Genomic DNA, 14,857 nt, shown 5'->3' with positions numbered 1-14,857 from the left:
TTTGATAGAAAAAAATTGAATATTTCATTGATTAAAGCAAATCTTCATAGACATCACAATTAGAGATATTTTAGGCGATTGGGATTCATTTATTCACAAATTATATTGTTATGGGCAAGATGGAGCATATTATATTAAACAAAAAAAGCAATTTATAACATTTAGTTTTTCAATTATTTTCTGAGAGCAAGCGGTTGAACTAACCCCCGTTCATATTATGACCTGTAATTAAGCAGAAATAAAAGCTGAATATAATGCCGAAAGAAACTTACTGAGAAGAAGAGGCTTTAAACACTCAATGCTCGGATTGTCTTCCGTAATGTTGTTCATAGATAATTGAGCTGCGGCTGACATTCTTATGTAAAACCACATGACAAATTTAGATTTTCAGCTCTAGAATAGTTAATTTAAAAGATTTTCAGTGATTGATGGTCTGATGGTTTTAATATTTTGTTGAAACAACTTTCTAAATAGGTTTTTGCAAAAAACAATCTGGTAATATGGTTACATTTGTTAACTACGTTATTTAACATGAACTAACAATGAAAAATATTATTAAGGGAGCATTTATTTCTTCTTAGTTAATGTTAATTTCAACATTGTTAAAATGGACAGTGTAATGGATCATAGCTAACATAAAATAAACTTTAACTTTAGTGACCTGGGGCGTCATTCACTACCATCCTCCTCATTCATTTTTAAAGTTAGACATCAACCTTCTTAGTATTCCTCAATCAATTTATTATAAACAATATAACAAGAAAAATTGTTTTCCCATTTATTTTTGTAAAAATGGTACAGGGTCACTAACGACCCGAGGTATGTAACAGTGTAAGTAAATTTTCATCTTTGATGACTAAATAAGTACAATTCACCTTTATTCCACAAGGAGGCAATGTCCAAAACATAATGATGATGTGATATATCACTCATAGTTACCGCAGGCAGAAAACAAAAGAATAGGAAGCATCATAAGCAAACTTGAAATGGCTCAGCGATTTACTGTAATGAGCACAATCAAATATTAGTGTCACTGTCACCTGATGGTGGATCTAAGAAGCTTTCAGCGATAAATATTGATTTTGAAGATGTTGAAAATGATAGTTTCGAGAATATGTTTGAGATTGGGATTATGAGCCAGATGCTGAATGTACTGGAAAATGAGCTCTGACAAGGACAGTAATGATGGCATAAAACATCTGCTCAAACGGAACACTTCCAAGCTCCAAAATGTAACAAAATTTGCTTTATTTTATTCTTTGTAATAATTTTATCTTATCGCGACAGATAGAGATCCATCTAAAGACCTGAATATATAATAATGATTGGCAAAACATTAAGGGTTATTTAAAAGATTTAACCCTTTCATGCATGAATTATCGAGTCACAAAGTAATATATATTTTTGAATGTGTGTGTTTACTTTTAAACAAGTGAAAAATCATGCCAAAAATTTTTTCCCTCTCAATATATTTTATTTTGAGGGAGTTACATATCTGTTCACTGCAGCGGACACCATGCATCAACGGTATACAAAGTGATTCAATAGAACTCATTGTTTGGTCTGAAAAAAAAAAAAACATGTTTTTAAAACATTTACTAAGAGCAAATGGTATGAATACACATAAGAACATTACAACAACAATAGAGAGGACATTTGAAAAACATCATTCTAGGTGTCGAAACGTCATAATCTGACGTAACGTTGAACATGACGGACTGAATGGGAACTCTTTTTTTTCTTCTAAACCAATCAAAACCAGTATCATAATTAGTCTCATTTGATTTACCTTCTTCCGTCAATTAAAACTATTAATAAAATAATTATGAAATATATAAAATTTGTTCATGCCTACACTTTCTAATAAGTAAATATAGACTGTAAGCATTGAAATAAATGATAAAATATGAAGACTATTTAATATTACTGTTTAATAAAACTATTCAAGTGTAAATTATATCATTTTTAAATCATACAAAATAAGGTGGAAATAGGCACAATATACCCTGTGGCGCATGACGTCTACTGGAGTGGACAGATGTATTTTCTGTCACAGAAGAAAATGTGCACGAAAAATATTAATACAATTTATTACATCTTATTTAGCTGAAAAATATTTTTTGTTCCAGTCTGGTTTTCTGAGAATAAAAGGATTTAACACTTATTCCTGAGGTAATTGGTTCATCTCCTCTTCTCTCCGCTATTTTGAATGTATGATGCAATATCTCAAAACAACAAAGAGATACAAAGACAATAATACAATGGAATCATAGACTTCAGAGAATCAACGTTTTGGGGGTTCGCCACGTAATGTTTGGGACATGGTACTAAAACTTAAATGGCTCAAAATGGCTTCCAAATATCTGTCCACTGTAGTGTAAGCCATGCATGAAAGGGTTAATTGAAATTAAAAATGAATGAAAATGAAATCCATAAAATGATCCCATGATGGGAACCCCTAAAAGGTTCTATGTGAATCGCCTGAAAGAACTCTTTAAGATTCTATATAGAACCTTTTCTTCTAAGAGTGAGGTTTAGAATGTCAATGATGACAATTTTCATTTTTGGTGGAACTACCCATTTAAAATAAGTGCGTGCAATTTTTTTTTTTCATCTCTATGTATTGTCTCCCTGCAAATGTATCTCATCTTCTTGGTAGGATGACCACACCCATTTCTTCACCCATTAATCTGCCATTTGAATGGCACTGTATATCAAACTTAAGCCCCACCCGCCTCCCCATCATCTTCCCTCCACCTAAACTCCACCTCCTCCATCATATACACAGATATCCATCCTGTGGTTTATGTCATGGGGGTTGGTGAGTGTGCGATCACCATGGATACATTCAAATGAAATATGACAGAGTGGATGCTGTTAATTACTCTAAAAGAAATTAAATGGAGGGGAATCAAGCTTTGAAATGTGAGTGGAATTTAAGTAGTCACGTTCTGTAATAAGGTCATCTTCCGTAATAGATCAGTCTCACCGCATTAAATAAACGGTTGACCCTTGAGAGGGAGAGGCAGAGAGACAATAACATGAACACAGTCATCTAAACAAAGTTGATTAGACTACATTCCCATGATGCCACTGACAACCTTTTAATAGATGCTGCCACATGAATAGGACACTTGCCCAAAACACAGCAGAGGAAATTATGGCATTTAAATATGTAGTTTTTCAATTACTTGACATCACATGTTGTCAAACAAACTAATTTTGTACAGCCAGTTCTGAGGTGTCTGTCAGGCACTTAACCACGGGAATTAATTCTGTGAACTTTGGGGCTTTTGATGTCAGTATTGATTCAGCTACAAAGCAGTAAGACCCTTATCAGAACTCACGCAGAGGATTGCTATAAGAGCCCATACGAAGAGTCTATCTGTGACCGATAGGAGCAGGATGGGGGTGGTTTTGTGCACATTCTTGCAGGGCTTATATTGACAACTGAGCACATGAAATATGAAGGGAACATCGAAAGAAGGAATAAACACAATCTAAACCAGCAAAATGTGGTACAGAGGCACACGTTTGTAATGCTTTCTGTAATGCTTTAAAGTCAAAGCAAAGTCAATACCATTATAAATCAACATCTCAAAAAGCTAATTTGTTTGATGTGGCACAACTTAAACTTACAAAATGAGTTTTTGATTTAAGATGAAATGACTAGTGCAGAAAATGAGACCATTTGTGAAAAAGAAGTACACTTTAGCATACTTTTTTTTTTAAAATAATTTACTTTAAATGAATATACTTAAGTGCAAACTGAATGTAATGTTTTCAGACACTTAATTGGATGTTATATATATACAATAAATGAAAATGTATTAGTTTATTATTACTATGTATTATTACTTAAGAGTGCTTTTTGACCCACTTACAATTACGAATATAGAATTTGGTACACTAAAATGTACTTTAATGTAATTTCTTTTGAACTTGCATGTCGTGTATGTAATGTAATGTAATTTAGAACATTTAAAATAATAATAATATCAGTTAAAATTATAATCAAGTGATTTACATGTTCTTTTATTAATAATTGTACATGTTGAATGATTATTAAAACATCATTTAAAATGTACTTTAAAGTAAAACATTAAATGTGACATTATTACAAAGTGTACTTAGGGGTGTTAAGAAACATAATCATGAAAGTGTACTATCTTTAAGTACACTTAAAGGTACACTAACTTTTTTTGTTCAAAACTTACAAAATGTATATAATGTACATTATGAATCCATGTTTTTGTCTAATCCTGAATTGGTACGCCTATAATAAGTGTTATCAATTCCATATCCTTTATGACCAGTCATATACAGTTGCAATCGAAATAATTCAACCCCCTTGACCTGCAAGACATTTTGCTGCCAAGAACAAAATATTATGAAAACCATTCAACAAAGGCATTGTAACGGTAGGATCCACTGGAGGCAAGTTGAAGGACCCAAATGCAGTTCTTTATTTAATCAAACATAATCCTGACTGGACTGGACTGGACTGGACTGGACTGGACTGGACTGGACTGGACTGGACTGGACTGGACTGGACTGGACTGGACTGGACTGGACTGGACTGGACTGGACTGGACTGGACTGGACTGGACTGGACTGGACTGGACTGGACTGGACTGGACTGAGAAACACTCACCTACAGCGGGTTACAACATTCAATACTTGACAAAGACACATGGCAAACATGAGGGCTTAAATACACACACACAGACTAATGACAAGACAAGTGACACCTGTGAACAGTGATGAGACAATGAACCAATGACATGACAACACAAGATCACATGAGGGCATGGGAGTCACATGACAAGACCAGGAAACAAGACAGAGAACATGACACTCAAACATAACATGATAAACTAAATGTAACCAAGAACAAGATAAAACTAAACCATGAACAATGAACAATGAACATGAACCAACACCAAAACACCCTGTGACAGGCATCAGTAAACTATTATAGAAAGTTTATTAATACACATTTGAGTAATTCTGAGAATGTAAAGTTGATGAGAAATGAAAAAAAAGTGTTCCAAATTATTCAATCCCCAAAAGTCAAATTTTGTGCAGAATCTTTTATTCTATCTTTATAACCTCAAATAAACGCTGCTTGTAAGTGCTTAGAAGCTTCTGTCACCTCTCTACTGCAATTTTGGCCCATTACTCGCTTGAAAAAGCTTACAGGTCACTGATAATCTTTGGTTTTCACTTGACCACTACTTTCTTCAAATTCCACCAAATATTTTCAATGAGAATTAGATCTGAAGACTGTACAGGCCACTTAAGAACATTCTACGTCTGATCCCTGAACCAAGCTTAAGTAGATTTGGATATATATATATATTTTGGGATGGCTGTCCTTCAGGAAAGTCCATTGATCATCAAGCTTCAGTCTCTGCACCGAAGGCATCACCATCTTTGCCAAAATGGATTGATACTTCAAAGAATTCATGATGTCCTTCATACAAGATATTCACTTCCTGCAACAGCAAAGCACCCCCATAACAAGACTGGACCAACTTCATGTTTGACCATGTTTGGTGTTCTTCTGCTCATAAGCTTTGCCTATTTTGCACCAGACATACCGCTGATCCATGAGTCCAAAAAGTTTCAGTGTGGTCATATTGTTCCATAAAACATACTTCCAGAACTCCACAGGTCTATCCAAATGATTTTTTGCATATTCAAGTCTGCCTTTCATGGTCCTCTTGGTCAAAAGTGGCATTCAGCAAGATATCCCAACATGAAGGCCATGAGAGTTGCTCTGATCAAATATGTTATTCCCCTTAATGATATTGTGCTTTTTTCTTCAAAACCATCAATGGTTTTCTGGTACAACAAATTTTAAACTTATGAATAAGGCTGGCAGCGGAGTCGAACTTTTAGTGTTTTGGAAATCTTCTTGTAACCATAGACTTTCTAATGTAATAAAACAATTTGTTCTCTATAGCTTTTGTGAGAGCACAAGCTAATTCAGTTTTGCTATAGAGTTTACAAAGGCTTAATTGTGTTGTAACACAATTTCGTACCATACCATACAAATAAGTGCTTAAATTAAAACAGCAGCGTTGAATAAGGGCTGACATAGCTGTATTACAAAAAAATCCTATAAATGTATGTTATAGATACAATTTTTTAAAAACTCTGTATCTTTAGAAAAGCCTACATTTTTAAATTATTACAGTCTCCGGGGGGTTGAATAATTTTGATTGCAGTTTTGTTTATTAACCGCTAGAGCACCAAAAGGCTTTAAAGTCACCATGAAATCAAAATGGACATTTTATTCTATTCTAATAAATCTATCTATAACATTTATAAAATTATATATTATTTATCCACGACCACGCACATCATTGTTCTTTTCAAATTCATGTGCCCCCTCATAATCTTTAATCTAAATAACTTCCCCTCCCTCTTGCAGCGCAGAACAACCTGACAACCTACAACCATCCAATCAATTACGATGGACAAAATCGAGTCTCGCTCAACATTTTTTCATTCGAGAAGCCGTTTTACTCAGATATATCCCACAATAGGGAAGAAAAGACCATTGCAACATCCGTTTCACATGCCAACTTTAAGTGCCATTTTATTTCCTTAATAGGCCTTCTACATTATCAGCAAGTATAACATTTTAAAAATAAAATTTTAAGAAGTACAAGTGCACATTCAATACAATTAAGCCTGGTGTTTTGTGTTTTCACCCATACCCTAGCCTAAAGCTAGGACTAGGATCCAGTGTATTCAATCTCATGGGACATTTGAATCCCACCTGGAGGTGAACAATGAGATAACAAAATTCACTGTGTGAAATCTAAGTGTTAGTCCATAAAAAAAACTTTTGCTATTCCTTCTAATTCAGCCCTGAGGGCACAGTTTGTAACCATTTAAATAAGTGCATCCTAAAAAAAGACTAAGATTAATAATGTTTAAAGATAATATTCTATATGCTAAACTATATGCCGTCTCCCATTATAATTGGTTCGTATATCGTTATGCTATGAATGTTTTCGGTATCAATACACCTTACTATTGGGATCACTGTCCAGCAAAAACGGACCTTGTAAGAGCACAGTGGGACTCTGTTCCTGGCCACGAGAACACAGAATACCCACTGAGACTATACATCCACACCTGTCCGGCCATTAAACCATTCAATTAGCTTCCACCAGAGGGTTCTGCTAATTATCTAAATTGCATCTTTAATGATGCGAGTCAATGAAGGGATCTCGTCTAGAGCAATCAAAATGCAATAGGCTATTAGGTTGAGTAAAGTAGTGTATGTAAATACTATACTGGAAAAAAATAATAACAAACTATTATTAGCTAAACCAACATTAGTAGACATTCACATTACATTGTTATTATTTCAGGTAGAAAGTCATGCATTTTGAACTCATTGTAGCCATTTTTTTACTTGAAACTAGCAAATGGGCAACTTTACTCCAATACGCTACATATTTATTTATTATTAGAGTAAAGAGTTACTGGAGTAATTATTAGCCAAAAATCTTTGCTCAATCCCACACACAATTTTCCAAACTACTTTTTAAAACAAAGTGACACCCATGTAACCTTTCTAATGACAGTCTTTCTGAAGTACAAGGGTATTGAAGTTAAGAAATACTAGGTAAAAGGTGAGGTGGGTGGATAGCCTCAATAACCTACTTCTACCCTTTCACATCTTTTTTGACCCAATATTTGACATCTGCGTTCCTTTTACAGCTGCTTTATCTCACCCTGCCATGGATGATTTATTGATTATTTGATTTAAGGCAATTATTTGTCAGACGTCCCCGTTAAATAATCTCTTTGCATGATTCCATCTATCAAAAGACAGATTTTTAGTTATAGCAGGAAGTTACAAACATGAAGCAATTTGAAAAACCAGAAACTAAAAAGTTTCAAAACACCGTTTGGTTTGTGCATCATCAAGATAACACTGATTCACTTTTTCATTTTGTTTCATTAAAAAAATTCAGACAAATGTTGGAGAACAGTGATGAATGTACACGGATCAAAAGTACCGAATATTATTGTGAAATATCATTACAATTTAAAATACCACATTTTTTTGTTTAACATATGTTAAAATGTAATTTAGTAGCAGCAATTACAGTCTTTAGTGTCACATGATCCTTCAGAAACCATTCTAATATGCTGATTTGGCGCTCAAGAAACATTTCTTCTTATTTTTAATGATCAATTATCAGTTTTTGCTGTTTAATATTTTTGTGGAAATCATGAAACACTACCATTCTTGGGGTATTCCACACTTTTGACCATAGGTTTGAAAGGGTAAAGATCCAGAAAAAAAACATCAAAGCTTAGAAATGGGGATTCAAAAATTAACAATCCCGGTAGATGTGTTCTATTAGCTATCTCAAATAGATTCATTTCATACACACGTCATACTTGTATTTATGCTGAACTGTGCCTCATCCTGCTTCTTTGTAATGGAAAGTCTCACAGATCTAGAGCAAACACAGTTTCACACTGTCTCTCCAATAAGACATGGACCACTGGGAATCAGGCCCTCTGTTTACCTGTGCTGTGTTAGGTCATTATTCTTCCTCCATCAGTATTCAGAAAGCGACGCTCAGATTACGAACAATATGACCCCATTCAGCCTAGAAAAACACACAAAACATAGGGCAGTAACTTCTTACAATGATGCATTATGGGCATCTTATAAGCACATCTGGTAGGGAAATGCACGCACTTCTTAGCTTTGAATTGACATCCAGCAATCCAAAAAGCACTTTGTCCTGTCTTCTGTGCAAAAACGACAGAGCACTCTGCAAATGGTGATTGAGCTCTTACAGAAAGGTCATCAATTCTTTTGATTTGTAAAGGATTCATTGAACATGATCGATTGGATTCATTAATGACACATATGAAGACACACCAGATCAATCTAAATGGTAAACTGGCATCATTGTCATCATTTTGCAGCTCAGTGCTCATAAAGCCTATTAATTTGTGCTCAGAAATGATCATATATCATTTAATGAAGATAGCATGCAGCTCCACGTGGCATAAACCATCAGTCAATGTTCAACACTGTTTGTAGACAGGAACCCATTTGTAGTAAGATGTTGCTGGACAAACATAATATTACATTTTCAATTTGGTTATTGGAACATTCAAAATCTAATTAATCTTACAAAATCACACATTTGTGGCTTTTAGTCCATGTCTATTGTTTTAGCAGATATATGCGTCTTTCTTTTCTAGGTATTTGGACCAAAATATTGATGACTCCTTTTTGCAAGGGAGCAAACAAATATTTGTCTAATAAAACGATTTCTAGAATGAGAATGCCAATTTCCTCTATCACATAAAATAAAACTAAATTAAGCAATATCACACGAGCGTTCCGAAAATGTAAGTGATTCCACAAGGCTGCCACAGACGATAAAACCAGCCAAGTTATGACTGCTTTACCAGTTCAATAAACACATTTATATTCAGTAATTTACATTTTAGACACACCAGTTACTTTGTGTGTTTGTGTTTTTTGTTCGGCAATCTAAAATATTTCCAAACAAACTAGTCAAAGAGTGTCCTACCGAGCAGCACAGTAGCCTACCTGTTTCGGTCCTGAATGAATCGGTGTTTTGGAGGAATATCGGTTGTTGAATTAGCCTAATGATTCGAACATTCACTCATAAAATCAGTCTCTTGTTGCCACCTACTGGTGAAATGATGTAACCTGCAGAAAGAGAGAAAGAAACGGCTAAAAGGCTATAATAATGCAGTGTGTGGGCGATACAAAGGTGCAGTCCAGTGTAGCCAATTTTCAATTGGAAGTAGCTAAAGCATACTCGAAAAGTTGCTAAATGTTGCTCAAAAACTGTGACGTGTGTTTTAACGGTCATCAATATCGTAAATCCTGCAACGTTTTTTGTATTTTCATTTTTTTAAATGTAAATTTATAACACTAATACTTTGTATTTTATTACTTTTCCATCAAATTACAAAAAAAAAGTTACCGCTGAGGTAAGGGCATGGGAGTGATGGTAAAAACTGCCTTTTCACTGCCTTTATCAATCTCACTCTATTTTTTCCCTATTTTTGAAAGTTGTGAAATCACTATTGTGGCGTTCCTTTGCGATTTGAGCAAATGGACACACAAAAAATATTTTATGTATTCTCTCATTCACAGCTATAATATTTAAACCCAACTATGACGACTTCCGCTCTGAGAAACCCGGAAATATACCGTAAACTGCATTTGCTTTCTGTCTAATGTCTGCACTTTAGGCCAAGTCTGTTTTCTCTATTCTGTGCTCACACTGTATTTTAAAATAATAAATGTCCTAAGAAGCTGTTCTCATTATTTATTTTCTGTTAGACGATGGAATGAGTGACTAAGTTAACCAGCAGTCTAAAAAGTTACTAAAGGGTTCTCAAAAGTCCCTAAAGCTAGTGACAAAGTCGCTCAATTGGCAGCGCTGGTACAGTCTTAGCATTTTTCTGTGATTTTTTGCAGGTAGTCATTTTTATTGGAATCTACGCGATTGAGAAGGCAAAATATTTCCACAAACAGATTTCCTAACGGTTTCAAGTTGGTTGCACCGATTTGCCACGCTGACCAACAGAAAGCTGCTTGTTTTGAAAGTGACATCTGTGAGCAGTGCCTATTTTAGCATAGACACATAACAAGCGGTGCAATAAACAGTGAAAAGTCCAAAACCAATTTAACGAGAAAATGTAGCTATATATAGATGTAATTCATATATTTAAAGGTAGGGTAGGCAATTTTCGGAGCGGCAAGCAATAGCAAACTAGTTTTTAAAGCATTAGATCCCACCCTCCCTCAAAGCCACGGTTCGTCCAAAACACATCAATTATTGATAGTGATGGCAATTTCAAAACACTGCTTCATGTGTTGAATTGTTTAGACGCTTCGACTTAATAAGGCACATTTGCTTCAACTGTTTCAGTGTTTCACGAAGCCTCGGTCTGCCCATCAATAATGATTGGACGAATAATTTTTGGTCCTGAGACTTCCACAGACCACTTCTTTTATTAAAAGATTACTTCAGTGATTTAGCATTAAGCTTTGTATCGGTAGAAACCCGGTATATTCGAATGATCGTACTTTCCCCCCTCATATCCCTCTGAGACGAGAGAATTAAGCATTTTATTTCTGGGGGAAAAAATCCTCCGATGACGCAAATATCGTCGCCCATAGGGGTGGGATCTCACTCACAGAATGTAAATGCGCACGGCGCAAAGTGAGTGTTTCAACTTTTCAATGAATTCCTATGAAAGTTACCTCATCTCTGCCTCTGCCCAGCTCTTCTCGTGATGAATGAAATCTGACTCCTGCTGCGTTTGTGCCGCCTTTCGTTCGGCTCACTCACACTTTATTGATAATTTTATTACTATGAATATCAAAACGACGGTGGGGTGGGGACAGTGCCGCGCTGGGCAAGAGATGTAACCAGTGGTCGTGGCTTTGGGAGTGGCCTCGTAGGGCAGCGAAGCAAGTGCATTCTGGGAGTTGTTGTCTTTCATCCACATAAGACAAAAATACATTTTCTGTCTTTTCTCGTTCTAGAAAGCACCAAATTCAAAAATAATTTCACATTTCTACTACATATATGACCCAGTTTAAATACACATTCATCTTCTCAGCGCTGAAGTACCCCTTTAATTGCTATCAGGATGGAGAGTTTCAACCAGAATAAAAAAAAGTGTTTATGAAAAAAATAGCTACAAACTCGAACGATCTGATTCGTAGATGATTTTTTTAAAGAAAATGTGAGTATGAAGCTCCACCCCTACCCAGTGGGGTTGAGAGCAGATGGTACAAAAAGGTCAAATAAAGGGCATATAAATGGGCTACATGCACTAGGGTGCGTGACATACTATGAATTTGCGTCTATTATTGACTGTTGTTATATCAGCACTCTTGAAACACCACTTTTGGCAATGAAATTCAAGGACTGATTCGAACTGTTGTATAACATTAATATGATTAGGCCACATGTGTGGTCAGAATGTTTTTGTGCAATTAATGAACAAGTGCCCTAATGAAGAACTACATTTCCCACAAGGCATTTTCTCACCATATGTACTGAAGTGCAAGATGGTGGAAGGCCCAGTGCAGTGTGGTTGGTGATTCAGATTAAACTGTATCTCCCATATGAGGGCCGCTCTGAAAGCTTAATTAAGTTGTAGGACCCTGGCAATGACGAATGCCTCTTAACATGAGCATGCTAAGACACCGGTGCTGCTGCCCTTTAGCTGTGCATCTTATGTTGAGCAAAATACCACCATAGCATCCATATTTTTCCTCCCAATTCCCTCTGCCTTAGTGCACAATGATTTGATATATAATGCCACATTGCTTGAATCAGAGATTCCAGCTTTTTCCAGGGTCTCATGTCCATTTTATCCTGTTTAGAGCATGAGAGAGCAACACAGCTAGTCGGCAGGATCCTGCTGGTTCCTCAGCTCTTTTGGTGTTTCCTAGCATCGGTCTATTCATCACCATCGCAAGCCTCTTGTTCTGCTCTGTGTCTTCCTTCATCACTGCAGCTAATTAAAGAGCTCGGAGGTCTGCTACTGTTTCCACTGCCTTGTATTACCATTAATTACAATGACATCTCAGATCCTCGGCATAGCAGCACAGTGATTCATGGTGCAGTGTGTCTGAGTAAGAGACTTATCTCGCACACTCACACACACTCCTGTACATATGCATGGATGCACTCACACATACACACTCAAACATAATAAATTAGGCTCTACTGAAGACTGATGCCCACAATGAAACACCATAGATCAATTAAGCATACGCCACGCAGAGAACGGGAAGGCTAATCTCTGAATATAAAGATTCGGCTTTTCTGAAACAAACATCATATTTTGAGATTATACAAACAATCTGGACCTAGTTGAATAGGAAAAATATTTCAAGCATTTTAAATCTGTGAATTGTGTAACGGTACAAGAAATCTCAGGTAATAAGGTTTTGCGTGTACATTTCACCAAAGCCTTAAGGTTTTATTATACAGTTGTATGGCTGTTGACTGTATGTTGGAAATGTGACGGAATATTGAGTGTGATCTTTCTGTTGCCAAGGTCACTGCGTTTCACTTCTGGGTCACAGAACTGATGGGAGATACACATCAAAGTATGGGCTCAAAGCAAAGGACTCATCAGACAGACTCTCTGGTCCACAGATTTGATACAGTATGATCATATGTAAGAAAATACAGTTTTCTGCTTCTCAGTTTTATGTGCTAGAATATCCATTGCCATGATGTAAAACAAATCCAATAAAGTCTTAAAATATTTTAATGTGATGTTGTATCTTTAAGATTTTTACAGTACAGTGAACCTCTCTGTTCGATAAAAAATTTAATTTAAGTCGCATAAATTGCGTGATTACATAAATTAAGATGAAATAATACAATACAGCCTATATCTATTTGTATAATATCTATTAAAGAAATACTTTTATTCAAAAGTGACAGTAAAGACTTTATTAATGGCTAAAATGGCTATATTAAAAATAATTGATAAAAAAGCGAATCGGCATATTAAAATGATTTCTGAAGGATCATGTGACACTGAAAACTAGAGTAATGATGTTGAAAATTCAGCTTTGCCATTACAGGAATAAACTACATTTTAAAATATATAAAAATAGAAACCATTTATTTAAAATTGTAAGGATATTTCACAATATTACTGTTGTACAGCCTTAGTGAGCATAAGAGACTTCTTTCAAAAACATAAAAAGATCTCAACCTCAATGTTTTTGTATTTCGCAACATCTGTCTTCATAGTCATTGTTAAAGGGAATACCACATGCTGCCATTCTAAAACATAATTAACCTTTGATACCCATTCTGCCGTCTGCGATGCCTGTGAATGAGTCTAAAACTGAACCGTACATATGTCCCTAATCTAATAGAGACATGATGAGGCTAAATGCAGCCATTTTCTTTAAATGGACACAGTCACTGTCACACAGAGACCAGGGTGAATCATTCTTCATGTTTTTGAGTTTATGGTTGAAACTGAGGACGAAAGAGAGAGAGGGGGAATATCGTTTTTCTCAGGCCCAAGAGTAGATAAGCAGCTCCCAGGGAATTGGTCTGTAAACATTGCCGGTGATTGACACGACACCCCAGCCTGTGGGAAACTTTACATTTTATTATCAGTCTGTAAAACTGCATTTTACAGATCCACATATTGCTTTAGCGGTGTGTGCGGGAGGTATATGGGTCGAGGGTGGTGCACTTGAAGCCTGTTTTGATCGGTCCTCACTAAATATCCACCCAATTTTCACAGGTCCGTGGGAGCTTTGAAGAAAATTGAGCAGATTTGCGATGAAGAGCCCCTCTGGAGGAATTTGAGAGTGTTTGAGGATTAGGAGGTTTTTATTCTCAGCATAAGGCCCGGTTGAAGAAGTATCTGATGCCTCAGGAGGTGAAGCTCAGCTGAGCATTCCAGTAAATAGAGATTCTGGAGATAAAGAGTTGAACTGACAAGCTTATGGACTTGGACAAAGTGAGTTGGCATACAGCTTTTATGCAAAGCAAATAATACCCTGAAATGAAGGGACACTCTCATGTGTTAATGCAGAACCAGTCAAATAATCGAAACGTACAAGAGCACAAGGGTCTATTCACAATTAGGAATGCACACATATGACTTATGAGGGGGGGAAAAAAGTTATTTATGACTCTAAAGGTTTTATAGTTCATGGATGTAGCCTACTCAATGATGAGCTCAAAATAATCACAGTAATATTTGAACAGACCCATTTAAAACTAAATCACGGTTGACATCTAGTGGTAACCAAGATTGTTGC

Source organism: Gobio gobio, assembly GCF_949357685.1.
Source record: "Gobio gobio genome assembly, chromosome: 17".
Lineage (NCBI taxonomy): Eukaryota > Metazoa > Chordata > Actinopteri > Cypriniformes > Gobionidae > Gobio > Gobio gobio.
Note: the sequence above shows the minus strand (reverse complement) of the source record.